Source organism: Cygnus olor, chromosome 3 (genome assembly GCF_009769625.2).
Source record: "Cygnus olor isolate bCygOlo1 chromosome 3, bCygOlo1.pri.v2, whole genome shotgun sequence".
Taxonomy (NCBI): domain Eukaryota; kingdom Metazoa; phylum Chordata; class Aves; order Anseriformes; family Anatidae; genus Cygnus; species Cygnus olor.
The window spans coordinates 39,182,328-39,208,995 of NC_049171.1; the positions used below are offsets into that span (position 1 = coordinate 39,182,328).

A 26,668-nucleotide genomic window follows, 5' to 3' on the forward strand; every position below is an offset into this window, starting at 1 on the left:
CTGATAAATTCATAACTAAAAGGTTTTTTTTGCTATTCAAACTGTCATCCATAATATGTTAGTTACAGACTTTCTCTGGATTTGTATTAGAATAATCAACAGAGTAACAGTGGCCTAGTCTCTATTTCCTAAATTTCACGAGCAGATGTTTGTGTTAATTTCGTAAGGTGAACCGGTTCTGTTGCTGCAGTGTGGTTGATGCTGAATATTTTGTCAGGCTATATTCACACAATTGTTTATGTCTCCAGCAGAACTTCCTTGTAATCTTCCTTTTGGGACTCTACCACTGCTGTAGTTGTAGATCATATTTTTTCTTACAAACTGTGGCATTATTTTGGAAGTGTATCTGGCCTAGAGAGCTGATGCAAACATTTATATATTGTATGTCAATTGAATGACCGAAACATTATTTGGGGGATATGAACGTACTTAAAATGGTCAAGAAGCATTGCTTATATTTTAAATGAACCGTAGTTAATAGTCAGCTTTTAGGGAAGAGTGATGACAGAGTGGTGACAGATTCGGGTGGAAGGGAAGAAGTACAAGGTGCAGCGTGCACGCTCAGGAGAGCTGTGTGAAAACACTGAAGTCACGGCACTTTGTGCTGAGGAAAGAGCTGTATGTTTGTACAGGTCTTAGAGATTAGGCTGTGAGATGTAAATGTAAGTGTTGCTTCTGTGTTTTTATAAAGCAGGTGAAACCGGTGACTGGGAAAGTTAGGTTCTGTGAAGTACTCAGCAGCTCTAGGAATCATGCCACTTTACTTACAGTTCATCTGTGAAGGGAAAAAAGTATGTATTTTATGGCAGTGATGCATGCAATAAGCCCCAAAGACTCTGCTGTTTATCCTGGCTGCTTTGTTTTCTGCCATAGCAGTATTTCAAACACCAAAGCTTGTCTTTTCTGACTTCGTTGGAGGTCCCCATGGAGAGGACCAGCATGGTTAGGATGGGAGTTTACCCAGTTCGAAACTGGAAGCTGCAGTAATGCAGGGAGTGCGACTTGGGCAATTGCACCGAAGTGATGCATCTTCCTGAACATTATCTGAAAACAAATGAAACAGCAGGAAGGATTTTTCCTTTCCTTTGCCGCTTTTGCAGTGATGCTTATTACTCTGGTGTGGCATTGCCAGTCTTTCATGAGACGTCCTAAGAGAGTGACGGAGACAAGACTGAATTTCTAGTGTAAATAATCAACAGGAATTTTCCCTTTCCTTACCTAAATATATATATTAATATTATAGAGTCACAGGATAGGTTTTCTGTAGCAGGTCATTTTTTAGAGTCTTTCACATAATTATGCCAAAATGCTTCAGTGACTTTAATAATAGTGTCGCAGAGATAATTAATAACAGAGAAATTAAAAAGCTCAGGCAAGGAAGGAAAGATACATTTTCACCTGGGGTTTAAAATGACTTAGAAACTCAACGAAACAGGGAGATGCACGAAGGCTCTTCCAGATGATACGAGCTGCAAAAAGAAGAGTTTTGTACCAGCAGTGACAACATGATTTTGGAAAGCAGTCCAGAATGAAACATGGCAGACAAAGCTTCACTCAGAGGCTAAGATAAGGTGTACGTCAGACGTATTTCTGTAGGTGGCTCATCTGATTTGCTCACGGGTGAGGAACAGGTGTCTTGGCCCATCATGTTATTTAGTCTCTTTAAATTTGTCAATGCATAATAATGCGAGAATTTAGCAAGAGATCCTTTTTCCTCCCGCTTCCCTCTGTATTGAGGCTGCTGTCTGTATTGCTCCCTTTTTTCTTTTTGCTCTTTCTTTTCTAACACTCGCCCAGTGCCTGAGATAACGGAGTTTTTCACTTCAACAGTAAGTGGAACACCTGCTACGTGAAATATCTCTCTCTCTTCTGAGTGAAAGCTTCAACCAACACGTCTTGTCGATGGAGATTAAGGCCTCGGCAGAGCTGTCTGGGCTGGACGTCTGCTTAATACAGGGCCTCTTCATTGTCATTCTGCCTTTCTGCTCCTCCCCATTAAAAACCAGTGACTCTTCACCAATTCATTCATGACACTGAGAAAAGAATGCCTAATGCTGCAGCAGACGTTTACACAGATAAATAAAATGTAGAGCATGCATTCAGCTGGTAAAATGAGCTATTTTCCCACGTGGAGGGGGGATTAAGCAGGCTATATATTTGCCTTCTGCAGCTGCTACGGGAAGCCTTTGACGGACAGCAGTGAAATGTATACGCACGTGTGCATGTACACACAAGCGTAGAATAACTGGTCGTGGTTGCTATTCGTGTATAATTTTGTTTTGTTTATGTGTTTTGGTGAAGTCACATGGCAGTCTGCAATTATTTTTTTTGTCCTCAGAAGGTTTGAATGGTTTTGCTATTAGGAGCTACTGAGCGTTTCCACTAGCACATTGACAGCACAGTGTCAGCAGAGGGAATATTTATTCAGCATGGTTTGTCCGGGGAAGAAGCAGTGCAAGGAAATGTGTGTAGGTGTTTTTTTGGCCAGGGCGTGATGCCCTCGAGACACAATCCTTGCTGTAGGAAATTGCACAATTTACTCAGTTAGACATGGGTATGCTGGTAGTGTGCTGTAACCGTTAGAACCATATTTTTATGGTTCTTATATGGTTTTATTTACAGAATCATTTAGGTTGGAAAAGACCTCTACGGTCATAAAGTCCAGCCGTTAACCTAGCACTGCCATGTCCACCACTAAACCAGGTTCCTAAGCACCGCATCTACACATCTTTTGAAGACCTCAGGATGGTGACTCAACCGCTTCCCTGGGCAGCCTGTTCCAGTGCCTCACAACCCTTTCAGTGAGGAAGTTTTTCCTAATATCCAGCCTAAACCTCCCCTGGTGCAACTTGAGGCCATTTCATATACAGAAGTCTCAACCAGGAAGATGCCTTTTAATTTGTCATATGCAATCAAAATCCTCCTGATTTTTTGATCAGATACTGAACTAGTTCTGAGTTGCCAGAGTGCCTTTGGGGGTTTTATTTTAGATGGTTTGTTCATCATCTTCATGATGCCAAATGTAGTTTCCCATTTAATATAATTTTGTATCTCCAACCATAACTAAATTCTTAGAACTTAGTCGTCATCACACATTTAGGTGGTACTAATTCAGAAAAGGGGAAAGCTGTGCTTCTTCTAGGAGATGGAGTCCATCAGAGAAGCCTGGTTAGAAAGGAAGAGAGGGTATCAGCTAGTCAGCCGTACCTCACATCAGCAAGGTGGTGACGAATGCTTCTCACTTCAGTTTGGTCATGCAAACTAATTTGATATGAATGTTCTGTACTAAAAGGGAATATTATGTGCCAAATTCTTCACTAAGAGCAATTTCTGACATTTTTCCTGATGTCTTTAAGGAGATAACTGCTTGCCACTGCTGTTAGATAACAGAGTTGCTAGTCAGGCGTCAGAAACGTTTATCCAGAGTTTTCTCTGCTTTTTGTGATTCAGTCCTTCCAGACACAGAGTATTTGCAGTGGTTGTTCTAGGGTTAAGAGTTTGTAGAGGACGTTCCTGATGTTCCCTCCCTGCTGCCTCCCAGCTGAGCTGCTGGTGGCTGTGCCAGAGCTGGCATTTGGTGCTTTCTGCAGCTCCCTTCAGTTGAGGTGCACCTTGCCGGCTGGGAGCGCAAGCATGAGAGGTCTGGTGGAAAGCCCAAGCAAATAGTTTGTCTTGAACACATGCAGATTCTGTGCAGGGTGGCATAGGTGGACTGCTGATGCAGAGAGGTGGGAGCTGCTCAGAGGAGAGACACCTTGGGTCCAGCTGTGAGCTGGTGGGGAGCAGAAGCTTTTTTTCTGTGATGATGAGATGGTTATGTGCTGTGGTGGTGGGCTTGCCTTGCCCTAGGGCAAAGGTGCTGGGGTTAGCGATGGGCCTTCCTGGGAAAGGCTCAGGTGGCCCTTGAAGTGGAGGGGCTGAGGGTGCAGGTAAGCAGATGTCTCGATGTTCTTCAGATGTTCTGTGGAGCATATAAACCCTGGCTTTATATAGTGCCTTCACATCTTCTAGTGGGAAGTCCTGGAAGGCAAATGTTTTACACTCCTCTAATTAACTGGCCAGAAGTTGTAGAAGATTTTGCTTCCTCTCATCAGATAGAAGCAGCGTTTGCACAAGCAGTCTGTTGGGCTCTCGCCTGGCTTCCTTGCAGCCACTGCTTTAAAGTCCCGTTTTTAGAAAGTCATTTGTATGTAATTGCAGTGCACGTTGTAGCAGGTAAAAGTTTCTGGTGCTTGTTTTAATGTTCATGGTGTGTGTTCCTCAGGCATAGCAGCATGACTGATGCTCCTTCTGTTTTTTACTGCTAACTTTTGCTGAAGTGTTCCACCCACTAAGAGGCTTTTTTAACATTAAAAAAAAATATCTTATGAAGCCTTTATTGTTTCTGCTAAGTTTTCCCGAGGTGTGATGTAAGGTGCTTTCTCATTGCAGAGACTGGTTGAGGAGGTGTCAGAGATGTCACCTCTTCTGCAGGCTTCATCCCTGTTACTCGCTGGCACAGAAGACACTTTCACCTGAATACCCAGCTCAGAGACAGTTTTGCTTAACTTCGTTCCGTGCCCCTTCCCGTGGATGTTTGTTTTTGTGTTTAACTTTGCTCTATTTCACTCAGTCTTTCACCGAAAGCGGAGGTTTCTGGTGTCTCTGAGGAACAGGTGCTGAGGGTGGCACAGGTTTCACCAGGCCGCGCCGGCTGCCTTTCCTTCTTCTCCCAAACCGTCTCCCTGTGGAGCTGAGGCAGCGTTTCCTTGTCACCTTCCTCACTGGCAGAAAGTGTGATCACAGATTTCAGGCATCTGTGAGATGGCAGTCACTTCCCTTCTGTGTGCAGTGCTGGCAACAGAAACCTGGGTTCTTTACCTGACACAGTTGGTGGATTGTTTCAGCTATGGCAGGCCTTTGGTCTTTGTTGACACAGAAACAAACCTTGATGCTGCATCCCTACCAAACTGTATGTCTGAAACTTGCTAAAAAATCAGTGTTTTTCACAGCTTAACCAATTCAGTATGAGCACCAACATTTCCTTATAAAAGCTGTAACAGCAAAATACACCTGTTCTGACAAGTGATTATATCAGGGACTTTCTGAACTGTGAGCTGCACTGTGGAAATGGGTAAGTTTTTCTGATTTTAGTTCATTCCTGAAAAATGTAAAACAGAGTCTTCTAAGAAACATCCAGAAATACTTTAAGCTGCCATGTACCTCATCAGCCTGCATGGATGTCACTGGCTCGACTGCTCAGTCTTGTGCAGCCTGGCTGGAGATGGCTCCTGTCTAATGCCTGTTCTGAGAGTAGCTGCGCTGGCTGTGGTTCTCCATTTCCTTCTTGCTTAACCTTGACAGACTTTTGCTTTTGTGAATCAAGTGTCTGGCAGAAGTGAGGATAAAGAAAACGATCCTCTGGCTGAAGATCAGCGCGGGTGACATGAAGAATCTGGGTAAGAGGACGTGTACTTGAAGAACAGCTTATGTGATCGCTTTCTTCATGAAAGGCACCTGTGTGTCTGCTGCCTTGGCATTGCACTGCCTTCAAAATGTACTGGTTTCACCCCAAATCACAAGGTAGCGGTGGCCATAAATGCCTGCCTTTACCTTTCAGTTGGTCTTACTTCTGTTTTTAATGCTTAAGCATAGTAATGCGAGCTCTTATCATCCCAGCATCTCCCAGCAAAACTTACACTACTGCTTTATGAATTGGTGTGGTTAGGAATTACAAGTCCATTTCAAGATTTATTTGTTTTTAATGCTTTAAGCTCTGTGGCTATCTGAAACGGGGATCTTTCTTTGGCAGGGGTGCTGTGGATCAAGAAAACAAAAGTCAGACCTCAGAGAGAGCGTATTTGCATGAGTGCTTCTTCGCTTTGTTTAGGGAGGTAGGTGTCCAGCATAGGATGAGCTAAATTTTTGCAGCTTTGCCAAATGAGCTGTGGCATGCTCTTACTCATGATGATACCGCAAGTAATCAGCTAGAGGTTACTTTCCTGGATGAAATACATTTAAACTGCAGGGAAGGAGAGGACTGTGATTTATTTTGATCGTTTATCCCTGTGATATTTGCATCCTGCAGTATGTAATATGAGCAGCTATTTATAATGGTTTGTTTTCTTCATGTGACACCATAAATCAAGAGGGAGGTTTAAAAAAAAGTTCTCTTAGTAACATCACCTTCTTCTCTGAAGAACCCAGGATGAGCTTAGATCTGGATGCTCCAAATGAGTGTATTATTATCTTTGAGTAGAACAATATATTTTTGTGTTGGGTAATATATCTATGCCACCTGAATATAGGAAACACTTAGAATAAGCCTTATTGGTTTTTATTCTCATTTCCAGCTCAGTGTTAAAGAAGTAGTTATAAAACTCTTCATCAGAGTTTTTGATAAACATTTTTTTCCTGTAGGTGTCAGAGTAATTAAAGTGTAATGACTTGTTTGAGATAGACTTGAAAACAAAGCACTTAATAACACAGTGCTATACTAGCCATTACAGAACAGCTGTATTTTTACTCTCCATAGTGGAGAGGTTATAAATTAGGGTGGTGTACTGTGCAAACCCAGTTCTTTTTTTTTGCGTTCAACTTTACTTACATTGACAAGGACGCGAACATAAATTTGACAAAAATATATATAAACACTAAGAATTTTACATTAAGAATACAAGAGTGTGAATTAAGTGTATTTGGAGAAATAGAAGATAATTTTAGCCTGGAATCTGTGTGTAACAGACTCAAGTGATACCAGTTTAAGAAGCGTGAGAGACTTGGAAGGAAATGAAGCAGTGACTGAAGAACTGTTTTACTTGTTTGCCCGCTTGTGTGCGTTTGTCGTACGGTTGTGGCAGTGACACTGGGCTGCCACTGGAGCATTTCGGTGCACTGAGACCGTAATGCCTGTTTCATCCCAGCATCTGGTGAGATTAAGTATTAGTGCTGCTGTTTAATGAACAGTACAAACGTTTAATTTGCGGATGTGAGTGAATATTTCGGGTTGTTTTTGTTTCCTCTGGTTTGTAGTCTACAAAGCCGTGAGGATGAACAAAGCCTTCCGGACTGCCTACTACATAGATTAATTTACAGCTGCCAGTTTATATTAGTTGTTCTACTTATTCTGCCTGAGTGCTTTTTTTTGAGGAAAGGAGTATTTCATAGCCGATTGTCTTGCAAAGAGAAAGGAATTAAAGAAATGTAAGGCAAACAAATTCCAGCTAATGAGGCAAGCTTTTGGCAGCTGAATTGTTTTCTCTCTTTTCTGATAATTTTGTGTTACGAGATGAGTCTGAAGTTAGAAAACAAAATTTAAGTTGGGTTTTGAACTTTGTCTTTAGCTTACTCCACTGTGCTTTGGCCAGACGGGGTGACCCAGTAGGGCTTTTTCGTTGCCTCTTTCTGTGCTCTTTTGGGAACGAGAGCGGGGGTAGGCGATGCACCTTTATATTGTGTTGTTACCCTGTAATTCTCCTTCTCCGTGTCAGTGTCATGGCACAAATGACAAGGCTAGGCCTTCTGGACCATTAGAGATTTTATATTCATACGGAGATCCACACCCACTTAGAGGTGACTCTGTGCATTAGTGACTATCAGTGAGGATGTGAAAGAAATATGGGAGTTTGTCCAAGAGCCTGCTGAATATGTCCGAGAGCACACGTACCGAGGTGTAAGCAGTCAGTACGTGTTTGTTCGCCTTTGCCTTCCTCCCCCCCCCCCAGTCATAATAAAGACTGGCTGATGTCTTAGCCCAGTATCTAAAATAATTGCTCTGGGGGCCTAAAATAGTACAGAAGGGGATTACTTGGTTTACTTAGAACAGAATTGGACACATTGGGAGATGCTCCCTTCTTCCCTGCCCCCAGCAGAGCTGGAGCTTTTTGTTACCCAAATTCCTGACAATAGGATCAAACTGGGGCTTTCGTGTCTAAATATAATCCTCTACAATCCCACAGAAAGGGTTCCTTCCCCCCCGCCCTCACCTTGGTTGCAGGATGGAGAAAAATGCAGGCGTTCTGGCCCTGTTTGGAAATCAAATGGAAGACGGGGAGATGTGAAGCCTCCCAGAAGTTAAGAGCAGAGCTCCCACTGATGGAGCAGCTGCTCCCAGGTTCCCCAAGGGAACCTGCCCAGAGAAGCTGTGGGTGTCCCCTCCCTGGCAGTGTTCAGGGCCAGGTTGGATGGGGCTTTGGGCAGCCTGGCCTGGTGGAACTGGGTGATCTTTAAGTCCCTTTCAACCCAAACCACGCTGTGATTCTGTGAACCCACCAGGTGAGCAGAGCAGAGCCGCTCTCTGTGGAGATGTCCTTGGTGACTTGGCTGCTCTAGCTCTCAGGCAATGCAAGGAAGTAGCCTTGTTGGCTTTTGGAAGTATTTTTTTCTTTCGCTTATTGTAGCAAATGTTCTCTTCTTTAATTTACTCTTAAAACTTTGGAAGGCAGCTCTTAAAATAGCTCATGTATTTCGATGCAAGTCATGAGAGAGATACACTGTGCACAGGTATGTATGCATACACATGCACACACACACACACACACACACACGTATATTTTCTTTTTTCTGGTGAGAAGGTGGTTTTGCTCCATAGTAGGTAATTAGTAGAGGACATGATACCTGCCCTCTGATCTCTGCTTTCTTCTGTCTCTGTTGGACTTCAGCTTTGGAGCCTGCAGGTGTCCAACTGTGGCGGTGGTGCAGATGTTTGCTATGCAATGTGCAGCTTCACCTGAGGAATATTCTGCTCCTTTTTTGGTCTTTATTCTTCTGAAGGTCTTTTAATTTAAAGACATTTAAAGAACGTTGTTCCTTTAAGTGTTTCATAGCAGCCGTTGGAAGTATGTGTGCGCTCCGTTTAATAAGAATGTTTTTTGTTTAGTGAGTCAGAAGCTTCTTGTTATGTACTGCATGAAAGGCTTCAAACCTTGTAAGCTGGTTTTGTGTTTCAGAGACCGTGTGGCAAAATGGAGCTGGTACTGGGTTTCTTCTTTGACATGCAGGGGGTACTCACAGTTAAAAGTATACTACCAGTCCACCTAAAACACACCAAAACTCAAAGCAAAATATAACCCTTAAAGAAATTAAGAGAAAAAAAAAAAACACTTCAAAGGCCTCAATGGTTTTTCAGTACTTTTCCAACTAGTTCTTTTGTGCTTTCTAGTGCAGTCAGAAAAAGTATTCATTAATCAGGATATTGAAGATTTTAGTGGTCAGCTCGTATGTGTGTTTTTGTTTCATTTAACAAGGTAGCTGTTACTGGTGGATTCAGCTGATGTTGGACTTTACCATTTTTGCAAGAAAGATAACTGGTCTTATTTGAAGTGGGCGTGCTGCATAGAGCACTCTGACAGCAGCAGCAATGATCTTCCCCAGGTTCGCTCAGCACTTGTGGCAAAATCTCTCCGCTTCACAAGGACTCCATCAGGAAAATGGATGCTGGTAGGAAAATAGGAGTTATCCTTCACAGGGTAGCTGAATCTTCTTTGTTTATTAAAAGTCAATATTTCTAAAATTTAGCTATAATTTCAGAAGAATAAGCATAGGTCAATATGAATTTGCAACATATTTTAAAACCTGAATCTCCTGTAATTTAGTAATGACAATTCAAGTATAAATATTGAAGCAATGTCTAATTGCTGCTGAAGTTTTAAAGACAGGCCATGAAAGGTGAAAATTGGAAACTGTAGATGTAGATGTTGATGTTGTAAAAGGAATAAGCTTCAGGGAACTATGTTCTTTCCTGCAGATACAGGGATGGACTCTTTGTTTTAAGTTTGTTTAGCTTAGTTCAGTTTCATATCAAAGTAATTCAGAGTGAAGAAGCTAATTCAAGGAGAAGGCTCTTCTGCCTTCTCTAATCCAGGAGTAGAAATGAGTTGTGAGAGCCTGAGAGGTGGTACTTCTAGAATTTTGGAGGTTAGCCTCACTGGAAAGAGTCAGTGAACTATTTAAAAGAACAACAACAACAACAAAAAAAACACTTTTTTTTTCCCATTGTAACCAATATTTAAAGTGGTGTTGAAATAATGAATAAAACTATTTAAAAACACCATATTTCAACATTGTAATTGAAATGTCATTTACCTCTAAAAGCACCTCTGCATAATCATGGGAGGCAGTGATTGTGTTGTGTCAAAGAATATACCCAACATTTCACTATTCCCTAACGCTTTCTACTAAATGCACATTTATGAAAATCGAATATGTTAAAATAGATATTTCTGACTTTACTATAAAGTGTAGATTTTGTTGCAAATTGCTGTGCCTTCATTGTCACCGGATGCTGTGATTTCACCTTTCTCAAATCACAGACAAAATGAGTTCGTTAAGTTACATTGGTTCCTCCCAGTGCCTCTGTGCCTGCTGTTCAAATATGTCTAAGGAATCCTTTTGGATTTTTTTTGGACCTAAAAGCTCAGGGTGTGCTGGGTTTTCTTCGTAAGGTCTAAAGCAGAGTGAAATGTCGTCGTTTCCCTTGCAGCTGGGGCAGCTGCCTGTCAAGGTGGTGCACGAAATGGAGGAGGAGGTACTCCTCTGTTTGAGTGCCTTCCAGACACGCAGCCTCCTGCGTCCTCTCCCCCATTGAGTTTGGTAACGTATGTTCCCGGCTGTGTCAAAAAGCTGTAATTCAGTGAGCAGGGTTGGTGTTCTGCTTCTGAGGATTTCGTACAGGTGAGAGAACGGCTTTCCTGAAGGGCAGGGCTGTGTGGGCAGCCCTTGGGCATTGCCCAGTGCCTCACGCTGAGGAGGATAAATCACCCGTGAGCTTACACACCTATGGCACTGTCTGTCCTGCACGCTTCACTGGTTGGAAAGGTGTTTTACGTGGTTTCTCCTAAGTAATGTATTACGTCAGCGGCTCTTGGGCGTATATAATACAGATAAAACCAGTCAAATGTTTATGCTCTGCAGAGGTTCTCCTCCTTAAAACAAACAAAAAAACCATGAAGGCCCATGACCCGTGATGCCCTACTGTGGGTTGCAGTGTAGCTGCAGTGTAGGTCAGGATGGACAAAATCTGCCCTGTTTCTGTGAAAAGCCATTCTCTCCAAATCAGCATGGTGGTTTGGCGTCATTTTACTAACAAAAGCACAATGAAGTTGCCTCTGATTTTAGCACACCCTAAGTCCTTCCCGCTGAATTAACTTGTTGAAAATTAACTTGTTGAAAAATAACTCCGATGCCAGGACAGACTGATCAAAAGTCTAAATGTATCTGGCTTTCCTTCAGCAGGTACATCCAATTCCAATAATATTTTATGTCACGGCTCCTTTTTTTTTTTTGAACTGATGGTGGGTCACTCACTGTTGACGCTTCATTCAACTTGGAAGAATCTGTTCGGTTCCCTGACATCTGTTGAACCTTCTTTTTTCTTTTTCTTTTCTTCTTTTTCTTGCTTGCATGTGGAAGTTCTCCAGATAAAACAGTCCTTCTTTTATTCTTTAAAATAGCTCTGCCACATTTTAGGTGAGCAGAGAGGAAAAAGTGAAATCCAGTCACGTGGCTGGTTGGCTGACCGGCATTGATTAGATGTTCAGAATGATTTGCCTTACAGTTGGGGTGGGCTTTACGAGTGTTTTTCTTCACCCTGAGCACATTTGGGTTTTCCTGCCATGCACTACAGCTGTAGACAGCCTAGGTACCTGAGAGGCTGCTGACTGCTGCCCCTCATTCCTTCTTTTGAGGTGATATAGGATAACCTTGCATAATACTCCCATTAAATATTTTTCCTGTTCCTAGTGCGAACAAGATGACCAATCATTTTTTGTGTGTCTTAAGCTGTGAAAAAGATATGGCCATTTAAATTATTTTTGACTTTTTTTGCGCGTTACTGAATTACTGGTTTTGTTTTTCAGAAATTCCCTTCCGTTAGCTTTGGCAAGGAAATTTTAGTGTAGTTATTACTTGATACCTATTTGTTGTTTTATGTTACAGCTGAATCAGATTGTTTATATTAACCACTACACGCCCGTGCAGCCTTCAGAGCTGCAAATCAGAAAACCTTAAGATCTGCGTAGGTGGGAAAGAACAGGAGAGAACTTACCAGTACCTGGCTTCTTTAATCCATGTAGTTTTTTTCTCTGCTCTATTTTTGTATGTGTCTAAAATTGTTAGACGTAATACGCATCATTACAGATAACTGCAGAGTTGCTTAATTTTCGTCTTCCTCTTTGATTGTGCAAAAACCTATATCCAAGGGACTATCAGTAGAGAGTTCATCCTTGTCTGCATGCTATGGGGAAACTGCCATGCCATGCGGATAAGCATAGTACAGGTATCCGTCAACATCTCAGTTAAGCTTAAACATTTTTAGGAATAAAACCTTTGACAACTTCTGTGGTTGAAGACCTCCATGTCAAACAGCTGCATGGGTTTCCCGGTTTTCTTTCAGGTGCACAAATGACTTAAAAAAACGCTGACTGTTGGCTATATTTATAGAAATATATGTTCAGAGCATGCATAATTTATAAGAGCTTGTAAAGTAATCTGTGTGTATAAAAACCCACAAAAAGACTTAAAAATTACTTTTTTTTCCATTTGTGTGTTTTCAACTCTTGGCTTTTTTTTTTCTGGTGTTTTTATTGGCGTTGACAACAATATTGTTTCAAAAAGAAGACTTTTTTACTCACCATTTTCATCATCACATATATTCTTTTTGCCAAGATCTGACAGGCTAACCTTGAAATAGCATTTTTTTATTGCTTACTCTCCAGAGAACAAATGAAGCAGAAAATCTTTGTTTTTTTGTGTTTGTTTCTTTTTGGTGGTGTTTTTCAAGTATTCCTGAAAAGTAGCTATGAAGTTATGTTACTTGCTTTTGGACCTTTTTCCCTTTTTATCCCTGCTACAGATGGGAAGCAGGAGACGTGCTGGGCAGATATGCACCCACAGGCATACCAAGTGTGCTTTCAGAGAGGTCTGCCTGCCTGTCCAGGCACATCTGAGCATCCTCTCTGAGCTGCATCTCGTGTGTGAAGGCTGGAGACGACTCAGTAGTGGCAGTACGGCGTGACCCAGCAGCAAGGCTGAATCCCAGATTTGAGTCTCAACGTCCAAAGCAGAAATGGGGCTACTGTAATGCACTGAGATGGGTATATTTAGACTAGGAAGAATAATTCTGTATTTACTAACATATTTTAAACACAATGATCTTGAATGCGTGTGAGAAGGGTAAAGTCATTTTGTGCAGTCTTTTGGGTGTTGCTGGAAGAGTAGGCTAGTCAAATTTGGACACTGCTCTCAGCCAGCCTGTCTCCAGAGGACTCCATTCCGGAGAATGGAGGGGTAGTTCCTACAGAGGGCCATACAAAATCCCCAGACTTGGTGCCTGATCTGGGCTGCTTTCTGAAGAAACCTCAGTGTTCGTCTCCATAAGCTTGCTCGGCAGTCAGCGAAGACACCCGTGGTTGGGTGGTATGAATTTGCTTCCCTTGTCTATCTTACGGTTTTGTGTTGTTGGTTTGTTTCAGTGTGGATCTGAGGGAGAGAAGTGGGGTAACGTGAATGTCAAATTCTTGAGTTGTGGGACATAGATGGGGTGGGGAAGGGAATTTGACAGCTTGTTGATTTGAGTGAATTTCTGTACCTGGTGCTCCTAAAACGCCACATATTTTAGAGGGGCCTGAATAAGTGATGTTTCATGGGTTAGCCTTTGTGTTGTTACCTAAAGAGCTTTGCTGTTTTAATGTGGAGGGCACCTCATTCCCACGCTCATACTGCTCTATAGCCTTTTGTTCATCTTTGCCTCTCTATTTTGCCCCTTTTGGATGGAGGAGCATAAATCTCTTTGAAACATCCAGCTAAAATGTCAGGGTACTTAATGAAACAGTGACACAGCTAGTTACATTCAGCACAAAGAATTTAAACAAAGGATAAGCTAAGCCAGCAAGTTCACAGATGTAAAGATATGTTTTCCCTTAAAAACTGTAACAGTTCTTTAATGTCTGTGTATTGTAGTGTGTTGCAGTATATGCTTTTAACGTGTGCGTCTTGCAGTGCGTGTGCACTTGGCTGAATTAAGGTTCCTTTGGCAGCCATAACTTTGAATTGCTTAACTTCTGTGTGCTTAAACTTCTTATATAGTTATTTTGCCTATTTTGCCTTCTCTCTCTTTTTTTTTCCTTCTGAAAAGGAGCATGGACACTGACAAAAGAGAGGGAAGGAAGGCACAATGGAGAAATGGTATAATTTACTTAAATGCATTTTTGAATTGAGAAGTGTTTTTTTTTTTTAAAAAAAAAAGTCACGTTCTGTAGTTCTGTCCCAGACTGGTGATCCTGATCACTTGAAGGAATGTGGGCAGTTTTTGAACAGCAGACATTAGGACCAGCGGAAGAAATTATTAGGTGTGTTGTACTATAGATGGCTGTTGATGGAGAACATTCACAAATGAATTGTTCTGAGATCAAAAAAAGTATAGTAAAGAATAACATCCATTTGCAAATATGAATAATAATAAGCCTACTGTTCTCTGAATATCAGGAGCTGAAGTGAAATCCAAAGCCATCAAAGTTAACAGCAAATTCCCAATGACTTAATAGGGTCAAGAATCACACATTTTTTACTTAAATTTTTTTTTGAGATTAGATGTACTCAAAGTCTGCAGAGTGTTTTTGCTGCTTAAGGATGCCAAATGAGGGATAAATAAACAGTGGTTAGGAGGTGCTGGGAATCCATAGCCCACAGATATGAGCTCAGGGCTACAATTAAAGCACAGAAGACAGTCTACAGACAACTTCTAGCTCTTTCTGTAAGACCATGGAAGCCTTGATATAGCGAACTCTTCTCTTTCATGGGTGGGCAGTTCATTGTTATGTCTGGGGTTCACACCATCAAGGCAGAGGTGTGTAAGAATGGGAGGTGAGCCCCCTTTGTGGTCAGAGCAGGGGTTAGGAGGAACCTGGGGCGCGCTTCCCATCCACTTCTCTTTCTCCATCGAGAGATGGAAGGAAATTAAAGTCCTCTAAATCAAATCTTGTATAAAGTCTAAGTTGGATGAGGTATATCCAGCAGAGCGACTATCATGAGGCTTTGGCAGAGATGCAAGCGCGCAGTCATTAACCTCCAAGTAGTCTTTAGTGAATGAATTTGAGGGAATGACTGATGTAGTGCCTGTAATAGTGTAAAACAGCAATCTAATGAGTGGGAGGAACAAGGACCTGCAGAGAGCTGGCCGAAGGCTCCTGGGTTGTGTCTCTTCCCTTCCCCCTTGCTCCTGGGTGGCTCAACAGGAGGGGAGAGCAGTCGTGTAATGGCTTTTGGCCATTGCCCTGCGATGTTGGTTTGACACGTGCAATTTACTTGGAAAAGCTTAAGTAGCCTTAATAGCAGAAAGTCCGAGCAGAGCTGACGCTAGTGGTCTCCCCTGTTGTCAGTCTGAACAAAGAGATTAAGAAGGGGATGAACGCAGAGACCAAATTGCCATCTCCCCCCCTGTGGGTGCTGCCGTATGAAAGCAGGTGGGAGCTGTGGCCGTGCTGCGGGATCTTGCTTTGCCACCCTGCCCCGGCTTGAGAGAGGATTTTGCCATCAATGCAACTTTCAGTTAAAAAATACATCGCTGCTGCATGTGCTGTGTATGTCCTGTCTGGTTTTTGTGGCTGCTGCGCGGGAGGCTGACGCTGCAGCTCACCTCCCAGTGCTCTTTTTTCAGAGGTGTTGGGCGTTTTCCCACTTCTGTAGCACGGCAGACCAAAAACATCTGACCATCAGCAAGTAGAAGAGATGTGTTTCAGGAGGGGTTATGGGGCTTTACCGACTCGAGATTTTTGTCAAAGGTGGTGATTGTTTGTGAAAAGTAGCCCCTCCACCGTGCTCAGTTTTACTGAGGATAAGCACATCACCTTTCTGTGAATCGCTGATTCGCTAAGGTACTCTTGTGCTGACGAGTCAGTTGCTAAACATAAAAGAAGCACGTATCCCCTGGGGTTAGAAGGTAAAGACTAAATAAGAGTTACGGCAGCAGTACCACCGTGGTCTAACCTTACCAGTCTTGGCTGTATAATTCATTGTATTTTCTGACATCGCTCACTTTGCCAGATACACCAGGTGAACGGTGGAGCTTACGGTGGTGACATAGATGCTTTGCGTTTTATTCACTGAATGTAGATAGATGAATGTATTTAATTGGTAGTTCTACGGAGAAACAATACTGCTCTTTTATAATGTAATAGCTAATATTTATGCTGCTAAAATACATATATGATGCATAACAAGTATTGGTTTTGGCTGAAAATGGATTCGTACAGATTAATTTGTATGCTTTTCTATGTGCACACAGAGTACAAATGAACTCTGTGTATATCAGATGCATGCTATATTTAATCACAACTCAAATATATGACACTGATAGCAGCAGTTCAAAGTTGAACTGTGTTTTAGAGTCATATTTTCTTAAATTTAGGTTTTTGCCCTGCTTTGGTGTGTGAAAATCTTGTTGTTGATCCCCAACGATCAGCATTTGCTCCCTTGCATATATCACAGTTGTGGAGTTGTTGGTTTTTAATTGATTAGTGCATATATCAAAAGCGTGAAGGTTTTTTAGATGAAGGTGCTCTGATGTTGAAAGGTCCATAATTCGTTCACCGACAGTTTGTTCATAAAAGTCTGCTTTCAGGAAAAATGAATAGGAGAGACTTCATAACATATTCCCAGAAATGCATTCAGAAATTGAATTAGGTAATCAGTGAGCTCAAAAATATTACTGATCACTTTTGAGTCATTCAGAGCTCCTGCGGAAGCAGAAACAGATAGGCTTTTTCCTCTGCAGTATCAGTACATCAGTGTGCAGCTAGGACTGCTTTTAACTTTGCAGTGGAATGTTCCTTATAGCCTGAAAACTCCTTTTTGCTCCGTCAGTTTAGACCGCAGCCAGCACCAGCCACGTTGCTTGCTCGCAAAGCCCTGGAGGCGCGGCGTGAGCGCAGCAGCGTGCCCTGCTGTTTGCCTGAGCGTGAATTACAGCGCCTCTGATGAAGTCAAGGATGTGAACCGGCTTGGACCGACAAGACAAGTCCCCGCTATTTGTGGGGAGTCTCTCCTTTCCCCAGGTGAAGGAGCAGCTGGCTTTCCCCATCTGCTGCTAAATGGTCCAGAGCTTGCACTGGTCTGCACCAGCACGGCCTGCTGCCCCTCGCTGGGAGGGATGCTGTGAGCACAGGGCCCCCCACGTGGCTCCCGGTGCAGCCACACAGGCAGAAGATTATTACTATTATTACTGCTATTGTATTTTAAAAAGTAAAGTAAAAGTGAAGTTCTTCACAAGACAGTGTTTTAAGTATTACAGTACCCAAGAATTCCGTGGAAATCTACAGATGTTGTCAGACTTAAACAGTTCCCCTGTTTTAATACTGAAAAATAAAAAGCAAAAAGAAAAAGTGTTACTAAACTTCTATAAAAAGACTTGCGTGCCGAAGACAAAAGACAGCAGGATGTAATCTCATTTTCCTTGCTCAAGACAATTAGAAATACCTCCCCCTAAAAGGACTGGCATGCATTTTTCAATGTGGGAAATACCCATGTGTTTCTCAAACCATGTGCACTAAGTAAATCTGACAGTTTATAAGGAAGTAGTAGTTTGTTATATATTTATATATTTACTTAAGTGTGGCCTGGATTGTTTTCAGGAGCAAAGATCAGTAGACTGCAACAATCATATGTTAGACTTTCAGGAAGCGTTTCACTGTATATTTTATTTTGTCTGCCGGACTATTGTCTCGTCTAGCTTTCGAAGGAAGAAAAAACAATGCAAATATTAGCAGAACTTTGAAGCAAATGAGAGATTTGGTCACTCTGTAAAGCAGGATTTTTTTCTTTCTTTCCCAGGAAAGGACATGGTAACCACGCTAGATATTTTTTTCTCTGAACTAAACTTACTCTATGCAATTTTCATGTCTGGAAATTTCTCAGTAATCACTGAGATATGATATTTATCTTACTAATTCTTACATATACCCTAGCCTTTTATATAAAGCAGCGAACATGGGAAAAATGGGAAGCGTCTGAACGGTTAGCCTAATATGGCAGTCTGCCAAATGATTCTTGCACCTTTTAGCTCTCAATATGTTGGATAAACGTTTGTCAAGTGAAATGTTCAGGTTTCCCGGAAGGCCTTAACAAGTCATGAAGCGTGTAACTTACAAACTGGAATTTCTTAACAACTTGTGAACAAGGCAATGCACACATCGACATTATGTAATTTATACGATTGGCTCTTTGGGGCTGTGTTGGCTTCTCTACTGTATACCAAGCATCATTCTGGTATTTTAAGGATGTTTAAGGATATGTGATTTTTTTTTTCTAATGCGCCTTCTGTCTCCTTGTTGGAATAAGACAAGGCTCTGCTCTGACATCCCTGCGAGGTGCTCCTAGGCTGGCTTTGTGCTGCCTGGCTGGTTTCCCGTGGTTCTGGCCGATGGGTAGTCATGCCAGCCCTTCAGCTTAACGCCAGTCGGTGTCCGCGGCCCCAGTTAGCTCTTTGCCAGCTTGGGCTTGTCCCTGGGGGATTCCCTCTCCTCTCCCAGTTCTCTTTCTGTCTAGGAACTCAGCAATTGCTCTGAAAAGAAAATTGGTGCAAGGCGTTTTTTCAACGCTTGCACTCTTTTCTCTCTCCTTACAGCTCTTCTGTTCTCCAGCACAGGTAAAAGTTCTTCACCATCCCTCCTTTGCTTTCTCTTCCGCTTGCCCTGCTGGTCATGAGCCATCTGTCATTTCTTTTTGTTGCTTTTACATCGCTTCCTTACTGTCCAGCCTCACCTCTTGCTCCTTCTGTTTTACTAGCAACATAAGCTCATTTGATTCCCTTCCAGCTGGAGGAAGAAGGCCAAGCCACCACATTTGCACCTCTAGGTACCTTCTGCAACTCTCTTTTCCTTTTCATTGCTAAAGTTATTGTCAAGAGCTGTCGGTGCATACCTCTCCCTAATGTGCCCTGTGCATTTTCCGTTCCAGCTTTGCACGCTTTATTCTGGGCAGTGTCTCTACTGACCTTCCTCATCAAGGTTTACAACATGCTCTTACTGACAGCTGCCTTCAGTGTATTCCCTGATGTTGTTTTTGAAATCCTGCCCATGCTTTTGTGCTCTTGTCCTCTTTGAGTGTTTCTGCCACCACAGCAACTTGCTTGCAGGATCCTCCCCGTTTGGTATTTGTTCTGTGTGGTTGTGCCCTTGGTTGTTTGTGTGTGTTTTCTGCACCTTCTGGACAAGATTACCTTGAGATAAACTGTAACTCCTTTCTGAAGTCTTGTCCATGTTACAGCCAACTTACCTTCTGCATGGGCCAGAAATCTCTCTCTTGCTTGCAAAAAAAACATTTTTGTTCTTCTTCAAGTTTGCTATTACTAATTTCAGCAATTTATGTATAAAATACTGTCTTCAGTGGTCAGTAAACCTGCCCTACAGATTGCAATCAAGCATCACGTGGCAATTCTGTCCCTAACATAAATGAGCTTTTACGTCTGTTGGCTTCATTTCACAGGGGAGCTCTCCGTATTCGTTCTCAGATATACCATAAGTTCTGCTCAGTTGCTGTTGGTTTGGAGATGATGTCAAAACAGAAAACAAGGGGGAAAGCAGTGAAATGGTTTAAAAAAAAAAAAAAAGTAAAATATTTCAGGGAAACATTCTGGGCATGCTGTGGTGAAGACAGCAGAAGATGAGGCTGAATCAGTAGCTTCCCGCTAATACTCGGTATCTTTTTATTTCAGGACAGTTGTGATTTTCCAGAATTGATTGACAGCCTGATTCAGACTAATTTTTTGCACGAAAATACACATTTTGATAGTACATATGAAAGGGATTTTACTCTGATGGTACTAGAAACAGCTTTTTCAGCACACAGATAAGACTGAACCTAAGTTAAAATTTCTACTTTTTTTTAATATATTCTTTATGACTTTTTCCTGTCATTTTTATCCATCTTTGATTGGTTTTCTAACTGTCTTTTGTGGGCAGTAGGTGCGGAACTGGTGTTTTGCCTTCTGGCAGCATGCAGTTTTCCACCAGGTTTTCACTGATGGATCCAAAGTAAATGCATTTACTCCAGTAGTTTGCAGCAACCACTTGTAGGTGCATTATAAACTAATTGTTCATTTGAGCAGTATTTAGCCATGTGTAGATGAAGTGATAAAAGGGGGAAATGATTTGTATGAGCCACTAAATTGAAGTGAGGCTCCATAAAAGGTGCTGATCTGCATCAACCCAATGAATGGACTGTGAGGAGCTTAGGCACTCCAGCACAAAGGAGGGAAGAAGTATTATATTAGCAGGCAGACTAAGTGCACTGACTAACAGGATATGAGCTTTGGAGGCATGAAAAGATAAAAGCAGAACAGAGAGAAGAAAAAGAACATCCCAGAGAGACAGTAGTGTCACTTGAAAATGGCAAGTGAGATCCTTTTCTGTTCATTTTTTTTCATGTTTTTAATTATTTTTTAATCTTTGCTTTTAGTCTTAGTCTTAAGACCTCAGTTTGTAGCCTGAGAGACAAACAGGATATACTAGATATACTATGGCTGCCTCTTCACATGTCTTGTAAAATTAATGATGACGACTGCCTCACTTATAAAGATCAAACTGTATTTATTCAAATGTAAAAGAATTACTTTACAGTAAGAAAACTAGTCTTACCATCATTGTCCCAAAACTCCATCACAGTGGAAGATGAAGTGTGAATAAAAAGCAATTCAGCTCACGCGTTCCCAATTGAAATTCATAAGTGTGGAAGAGGGAGGCTGAATCTGATTTCTTCTCTGTGGAATTCTGCTTTCTGGCAGCCTGCAAGGATGGACACCAACAAGCAGTTATACATTTTTAAAGAGAAGTAGTTCAAATAAGTGGATTTTGAAATGAAATGCCTGTTGAAGAAAAACAAGCTTTCTAGCACTGTTATTCTCTTTTTGCAGGGTGGAGTACTACAGTATTACTCTGCCATCCTTCAGCCGTCTTATTTGTTCTAATAAGGGCAGCAAGGCTATTTTGCTCAAGCTTCCAGTTTGGGATTCTTAACTGGTCACAGTTGGTCAGGTAATGATTGCAGTTTTACTATGGACTGAGGAAACTTGAAAACATTGACTTGGCCAACAGAACACCACCTGAATTTTCAAGTCCTCGTTTTTCCTTAGATGACCGATGTGGGAAGCAGTGCTGCTGGAACCCTGGCACGTGAATAATGTTTGTCCTTCAGCCATCTCTTCTATGTGCAGTGATGGGGAGGTGGAGAATTACTCAGTGTTGCCTCCCATCCCATTTCAAATGTTGAGCAACAAGTATAGCATGGCAGTTTTTTTCAATTAAAAATATGAACAATATTTTTTTTAAAAGAAAAGGAAAGACAGCAGGCAAAGATACCTGACCATTTGTGCCTTTTAATTTTCATTGTGGTGTCTCAGCATCGTGTATGTGTTCAAGCGAATCTGGGGCTGCCCGGTGCCGCTGGCCTGCTCCAGCCTCACCTCCACAACAACCTTCCTGCAGCCCGAGGTTAGTGGCAGAGAGAGGTGCCAAGACTATCAGCATTAAGAAGTGATTTACTGAGCAAGGAGCGTACCAGTTACTAATGAGTTGCTGACGCTTTGCTCATCCTTGGGAAACGCGTTAACAGGCCTCAGCAAGACTGGTGGCAGTATTTCTCTGTTAGATTTATCTAACGGTAAAGGGCATGTGTCTGTGTATCTGAATTCGTGGCAGTGACTTCAAGTACAGAGCTTCTCTGAGAAAACCAGTGAGGTGCTTAAGGAAAAAAAAAAAAAAAAGGAAGAAAACTGTCCATGTAGGAGTCAGGCTCAAAGGTGATCTGCAAACTAACATATATTCTACGTTTGTTAAACTGTCCCATAAAGGACATTAAGATACTAATTGCCAATTACTTTTTTTAATTTTCTATGTACCTGTGTAAGCTCCCTTCAGAGCTGACAATGCTGAGGGATCATTTCATACAGTTAAGAGCTTGCACCTCATTAGTGTCATTGATTATCCCCTTTTGATCAATGTGCCTCTTCCCAATACTTTGTTCGGCAGTTACCACTGGAGAGCTGAAAAGATAGATATTTCTTCTAAAAATAGAATTGAGCTTATTTTAATGTGCAGCAGTGCGCTGAAAACATCGGGAAAGTACCATCCTTTTTATCCTGGAGAGCTGGTGTCTTTCTGGCATTAGAGTCATACTTTGCTGACAGGAATGAACAGAGCTCCCGGCTACAACGGGGTACTCTGGAAACTGTCCTGGTGTGTGCATCCGTAGCATATTTGTCAGTGGAGGTGCCATTGTGAGGACAAACTTTGTTCTCAGTAAAGGCACTGAAAAAACAGGGGTCATAGTGGTAGAATAAAGAAGAAAAATTTGCCCTCTGCATTCCATTTCTTTAATTTATTATTTTATGTTACTTTATTTTTAAATTGAACAAGTCTAAAATAGACTCGTTGAGACCTGTTGTGCTCTCTGGACCATTTCAGATTGTAAGTACTGTAACAAATAGTGTGGAAGTTACCAGCATGTTGTGGCATTTCATAAATTGCGGTTTGCATTCTAGATACTAATCGCCAGGTGAATATTTGTATAGATGTACTTCTCTTAGTCAGAGGACAATATACAGTTTCCAGGAATTATAGATAAGAAGTAAGATACTGAAGTGAAATCATGCTAGCTGTGTTCCTGATGTAGCTGGTGAGGTGAACAGAATTGTATAGCTAATCAAAAATAAATTGACTTAGGCTTAATTAGGTTTATAACACTAATGTTTCTGGGTTTTGTTGGTTTCGGTATTTTTCTGTTTGGGTTTGGTTTGGTTTGGTTGGTTGATTGTTTTTTAAAGGGACCTGTTGTTTTTCCAGTTACCAAATGCAACTGGAACAGCATGAAACCTGGGCTCCTTGTACAGCCTCTGAGACATTTCGGGAACCTGTTCCTGGGGTACGCCATTTATTCACGAGGAAGAGGGGTGTTCATGTTCATCCAAGAAGGAACAATAACAAATGGAAACAAACAGAAGTACCTTCTGATGGTGTTCAAACACTGGGGAAATCCACCTCATTTGAAATGTCTGTGGTGGTGGTGCAGGAAACTATGATATGAAGGTATTTTGACCACTTTTACAGAAACAGCTGCTGTCAGCATACCTTTGTTCTTGGAAGAAGTAGGGTGAGGACGAGAAATTGCACAAATTCAGTAATAGCGTGAACCTATGAAATCATAGTTACATTCTCTGTGGTGTGGCATTTCTTAATACACGTGCACTGTCCTTGTAAAATACCAAGTCTTAAATGGTCAAAAATTGTAGGAAATAAAGGTAAAAATTGATACTGTGCATAGATACAGAACGTTGGTTGTATTTGATACCTTTTGAAAATGAAAATGTATTTGAACTTAAGAGCTAGAGTAGGTGTGATTGTATTTTGTGTTTATTTCTGTGCGCATAGGATAGGGATAGGGGATAGCTTACACAGGGATAGCTTAATTTGCAGTAGACTTAGATGATGTTGGTTGGAAGGGACATCTAGAGGTCATCTAGTCCAGCCTCTAGGTTGAAGCAGATGTGTCAGTGCACCAGATCAGCCCTGGCCTTGTCTAGTTGGGTCTTGGCTATTTCCAAGGATGGAGATTCCACCATGTCTCTGTGCCACCTGTTCCAGCATTGCACTACCTGAATTTGTCCCAGTGTCTACTGTGAATCTCCCAGACTTCAGCTTGCCCCTCTTGTCCCTTGTTATACCATCTTCCTCTACTTAAAAACATTTGGCTCCATTATCTTTGTACGCGCCCAAGTTACTGCTCAAGCAGTTGTAGGCTGCTGTTAGATCTACCCATAGCCTCCTCTTTGCCATATTAGAGCTGTGCTCTCAGCCCGATCTTGCAGGTCATACTGTAGGTTTATGACCGTGTTGGTCATAAATTACAATTACAATTTAGAAAATTACAGTTTTCTAAACTGGGCACCAAAATTCAGGTACCGGAGTTTAATTCTGTGACTTGAATGGTTTGATTTATATTTTCAACTTGCTAAGTACCAGCATCAGTTCGTGTTAAGCTAAAATATGTAGCCCTAGAGACATGGGCTATACTATAAAGCAGCTGGAATAAATGAATAACAACAAATTCTTTTTACATGATTTGTGAGAACAGCCCATATTTTGTTTCCATCACTTAGTGCAATGGCAGTAAGTTAATCCACACAGTCTTACAGTTTGGCGAGGGAACTGAGACATGATTTCCATCTTGTGAAGCATTGTACGAACAGGAACATAACAGCCAACATTTGTGTTAGTTGCAAGAATTCCTTAAAAGCGTGACTAATTAGCGATGACTTAAGTTTTACAGCAAGGATAAAAGGAGCCGAACACGGGTCTTGGTAAATTAATCTTCTTATGCAGTCTGCGAACTGAGTTAGTTTAGGTTCACTGTTACTCCGTTTTGTGTTGTCAGTGGTTAATGTTTGGGTGGAACACACCGTAAAAGGAAATCCAGATTTATGCTGTGAGGAGAAAAAAAGACGGTTTGAACAATTTTTGTTACGTTGTAGCTTGAATTAGGATCAGCGTGGTGTTTGGATTAAAAACCCAAATCAAATTTTGTTCTGTTTTGTTCAGCCGAACTTGTTTTTCCTCAGACATGCTGAGGGTCCGCCCTGACCCCTCACGTGGTGCAAGTCTGCGCATCCAGCCACACATCTGCGGTAACGGGGAGAACATGCAGGATAAAATGTTTGTGTTTTGCCCTGGCAAACCTTGTAAACTGGACGTGAAGCTCACAGTCGTTGGCTCTCTGAGTTCATTCCTGGACAGGCTGTGGGGAAATAGGTCTTGCTGGAGAGCCCTGCTGCCCAGGCACAGCCCAGGACTAGAGTTTCCCTCTTCAGCTGTGGTGGTGTTGGGGTCTTCCCGCTGTGCAGCCTCTCACACCAAGAGCTTTCTGGTGTCAAGACTGGATGTGTCGAAGCAGAAGCTGGAGAGCTTGGGGCTTACTGCAAGCACCTTTGGGCCGAGCAACCCCAGTTCTTGCTGCTTTACTTGGGTTAGGACTGTCCTGAGCGTCAATGAAGCGACCTTCATGTTTGCATTAGGCCTTTGGGACACGAACATGGTTCCATGACTCTGATTCTTCTGCTATTGCCTGATTATCAGCACCTAATATTTTTTGTACTTATTTAAGTGATTGCTAGAGGGTCAGAGTCCATGCTCTGCCTTGCTTGCAGAAATAATAGATGAAGAAATGCAAACAAGGATTTTAAAGCATAACATCTAAACTCACAGCAGATATTTTAAGGAGCTGCTGGGTCTTCACTCCACCTTAAAAAGGAAAGAAAAGAAAAATCAGTCAGTCACAACAATCATAACCTGACTTTGTTATTGATAGTGAAGTTTCTTGATATTCAAAGAGGACTTCTGCATTTCCTTACAGGAAAATAAATGCCCAAAATGCATCTTGAAGAGCACTGGGAAAAGATTTTCCTTCAAGAGAAGGATATGGAAAAGGGAAGGAGCGATGTATAGCAGTTTTATTCTACTTTAAGCAATACTGCTTTTTTTTCCCCCCAATTTTTCCTTTTAATGAGAAAAGGCGCATTTGTGGTTTTTAGAAAAGGAAGGAGTGGGAGCAGTGGGACAAAGACAAGAGGCTTAATTTCAGCAAATGTAAGGGTAGCAGTATTAATATCCCATGAGATTCATAAGGATTTTGTGAAAGGAAGAATGGTTTCCAAACAGAACAGTTTCAGTTTTTGCCTTTGCAGTGTGAGACCAGAAAACAAACAAACAGGTAAGTTGTGGTAAGTGCAGCTATGGCAACAGCTCTAAAAAGGGATGAGATGAGCTCTGGAGGTCTCTCCCAAATATCTATTTCCTTGAGCCTAGCTTTAGGCTACATCTTTCTGTACATAATCATGAACGTGGCTATTGATATTCTAGCTGTAGTTTAGACACAATTTATTAATTCAGTTCTTTAAATCTCAATATTTTTAATTATAATGAAACAGGTATATTTGCAAGACTGAAATAAAACGTCTTGCATATCTGAAAGTTCTTGCTTTGGAATGAGGACTTTTGAGTAAGCAGTGCTGGTGAAACTGGTTGTCTGCAGTCTGCTTTATGCCTGCCTCTACAGCCCTCACTGCTGCTTTGGGGAATGTCTGAGCTCCAAGGGTGCCTCTGAAGGGAGGTGGCTTTTCCTTAAGTACAAATGTTTGATTGGTAATTTGAATCTATACTATGTTTTCATAATAAATAGAAACCATATGAAACTTAAGAACACAGAATAAATTAACTTGTAAAACAGTGAATTCATTTTAACTCTGGATAAAGAAGCAAATAGTGAGCTCATATAAAATAAAATTAGAAGAATAAAAAGAAACATGAATAAGATGATCAAAAATACTGTTGGTACCTACATAGCTACTGAAACTGGCCTGAGGTGAAGGTCAACTCTGTAGTCTGAGAGGTAGGCACTATGCTTCTTCAGCTGAGATCCTCCCTTGTAATATACTTTGCTTTTTGGTAGTTTATTACATGGTGATTTGGATTGCTTGGGTAAAAAAAAGCTTTGAACTTCTCTTAACTGCCTGGCAAGTGTAATATTTTTCTCCTGCTGATATTTGAATGTGTTTTCATATTATTTCAAATAGTAATGTTTGAAACCTCTATGCCATTCAGACACGTTTCTTTTTGTCTGAGTTTTCTCTCCATCTGTTAAAAAAGCGAGT

The 26,668-nt window shown here is 41.6% G+C and overlaps 1 protein-coding gene across 3 annotated transcripts in view; it reads left to right on the forward strand.

Annotated features, from left to right (window-relative positions):
• Positions 1-26,668, forward strand: part of ANKRD6 (ankyrin repeat domain 6) — a 113,839-nt gene that overhangs the window by 33,529 nt on the left and 53,642 nt on the right. The window lies entirely within an intron of this gene.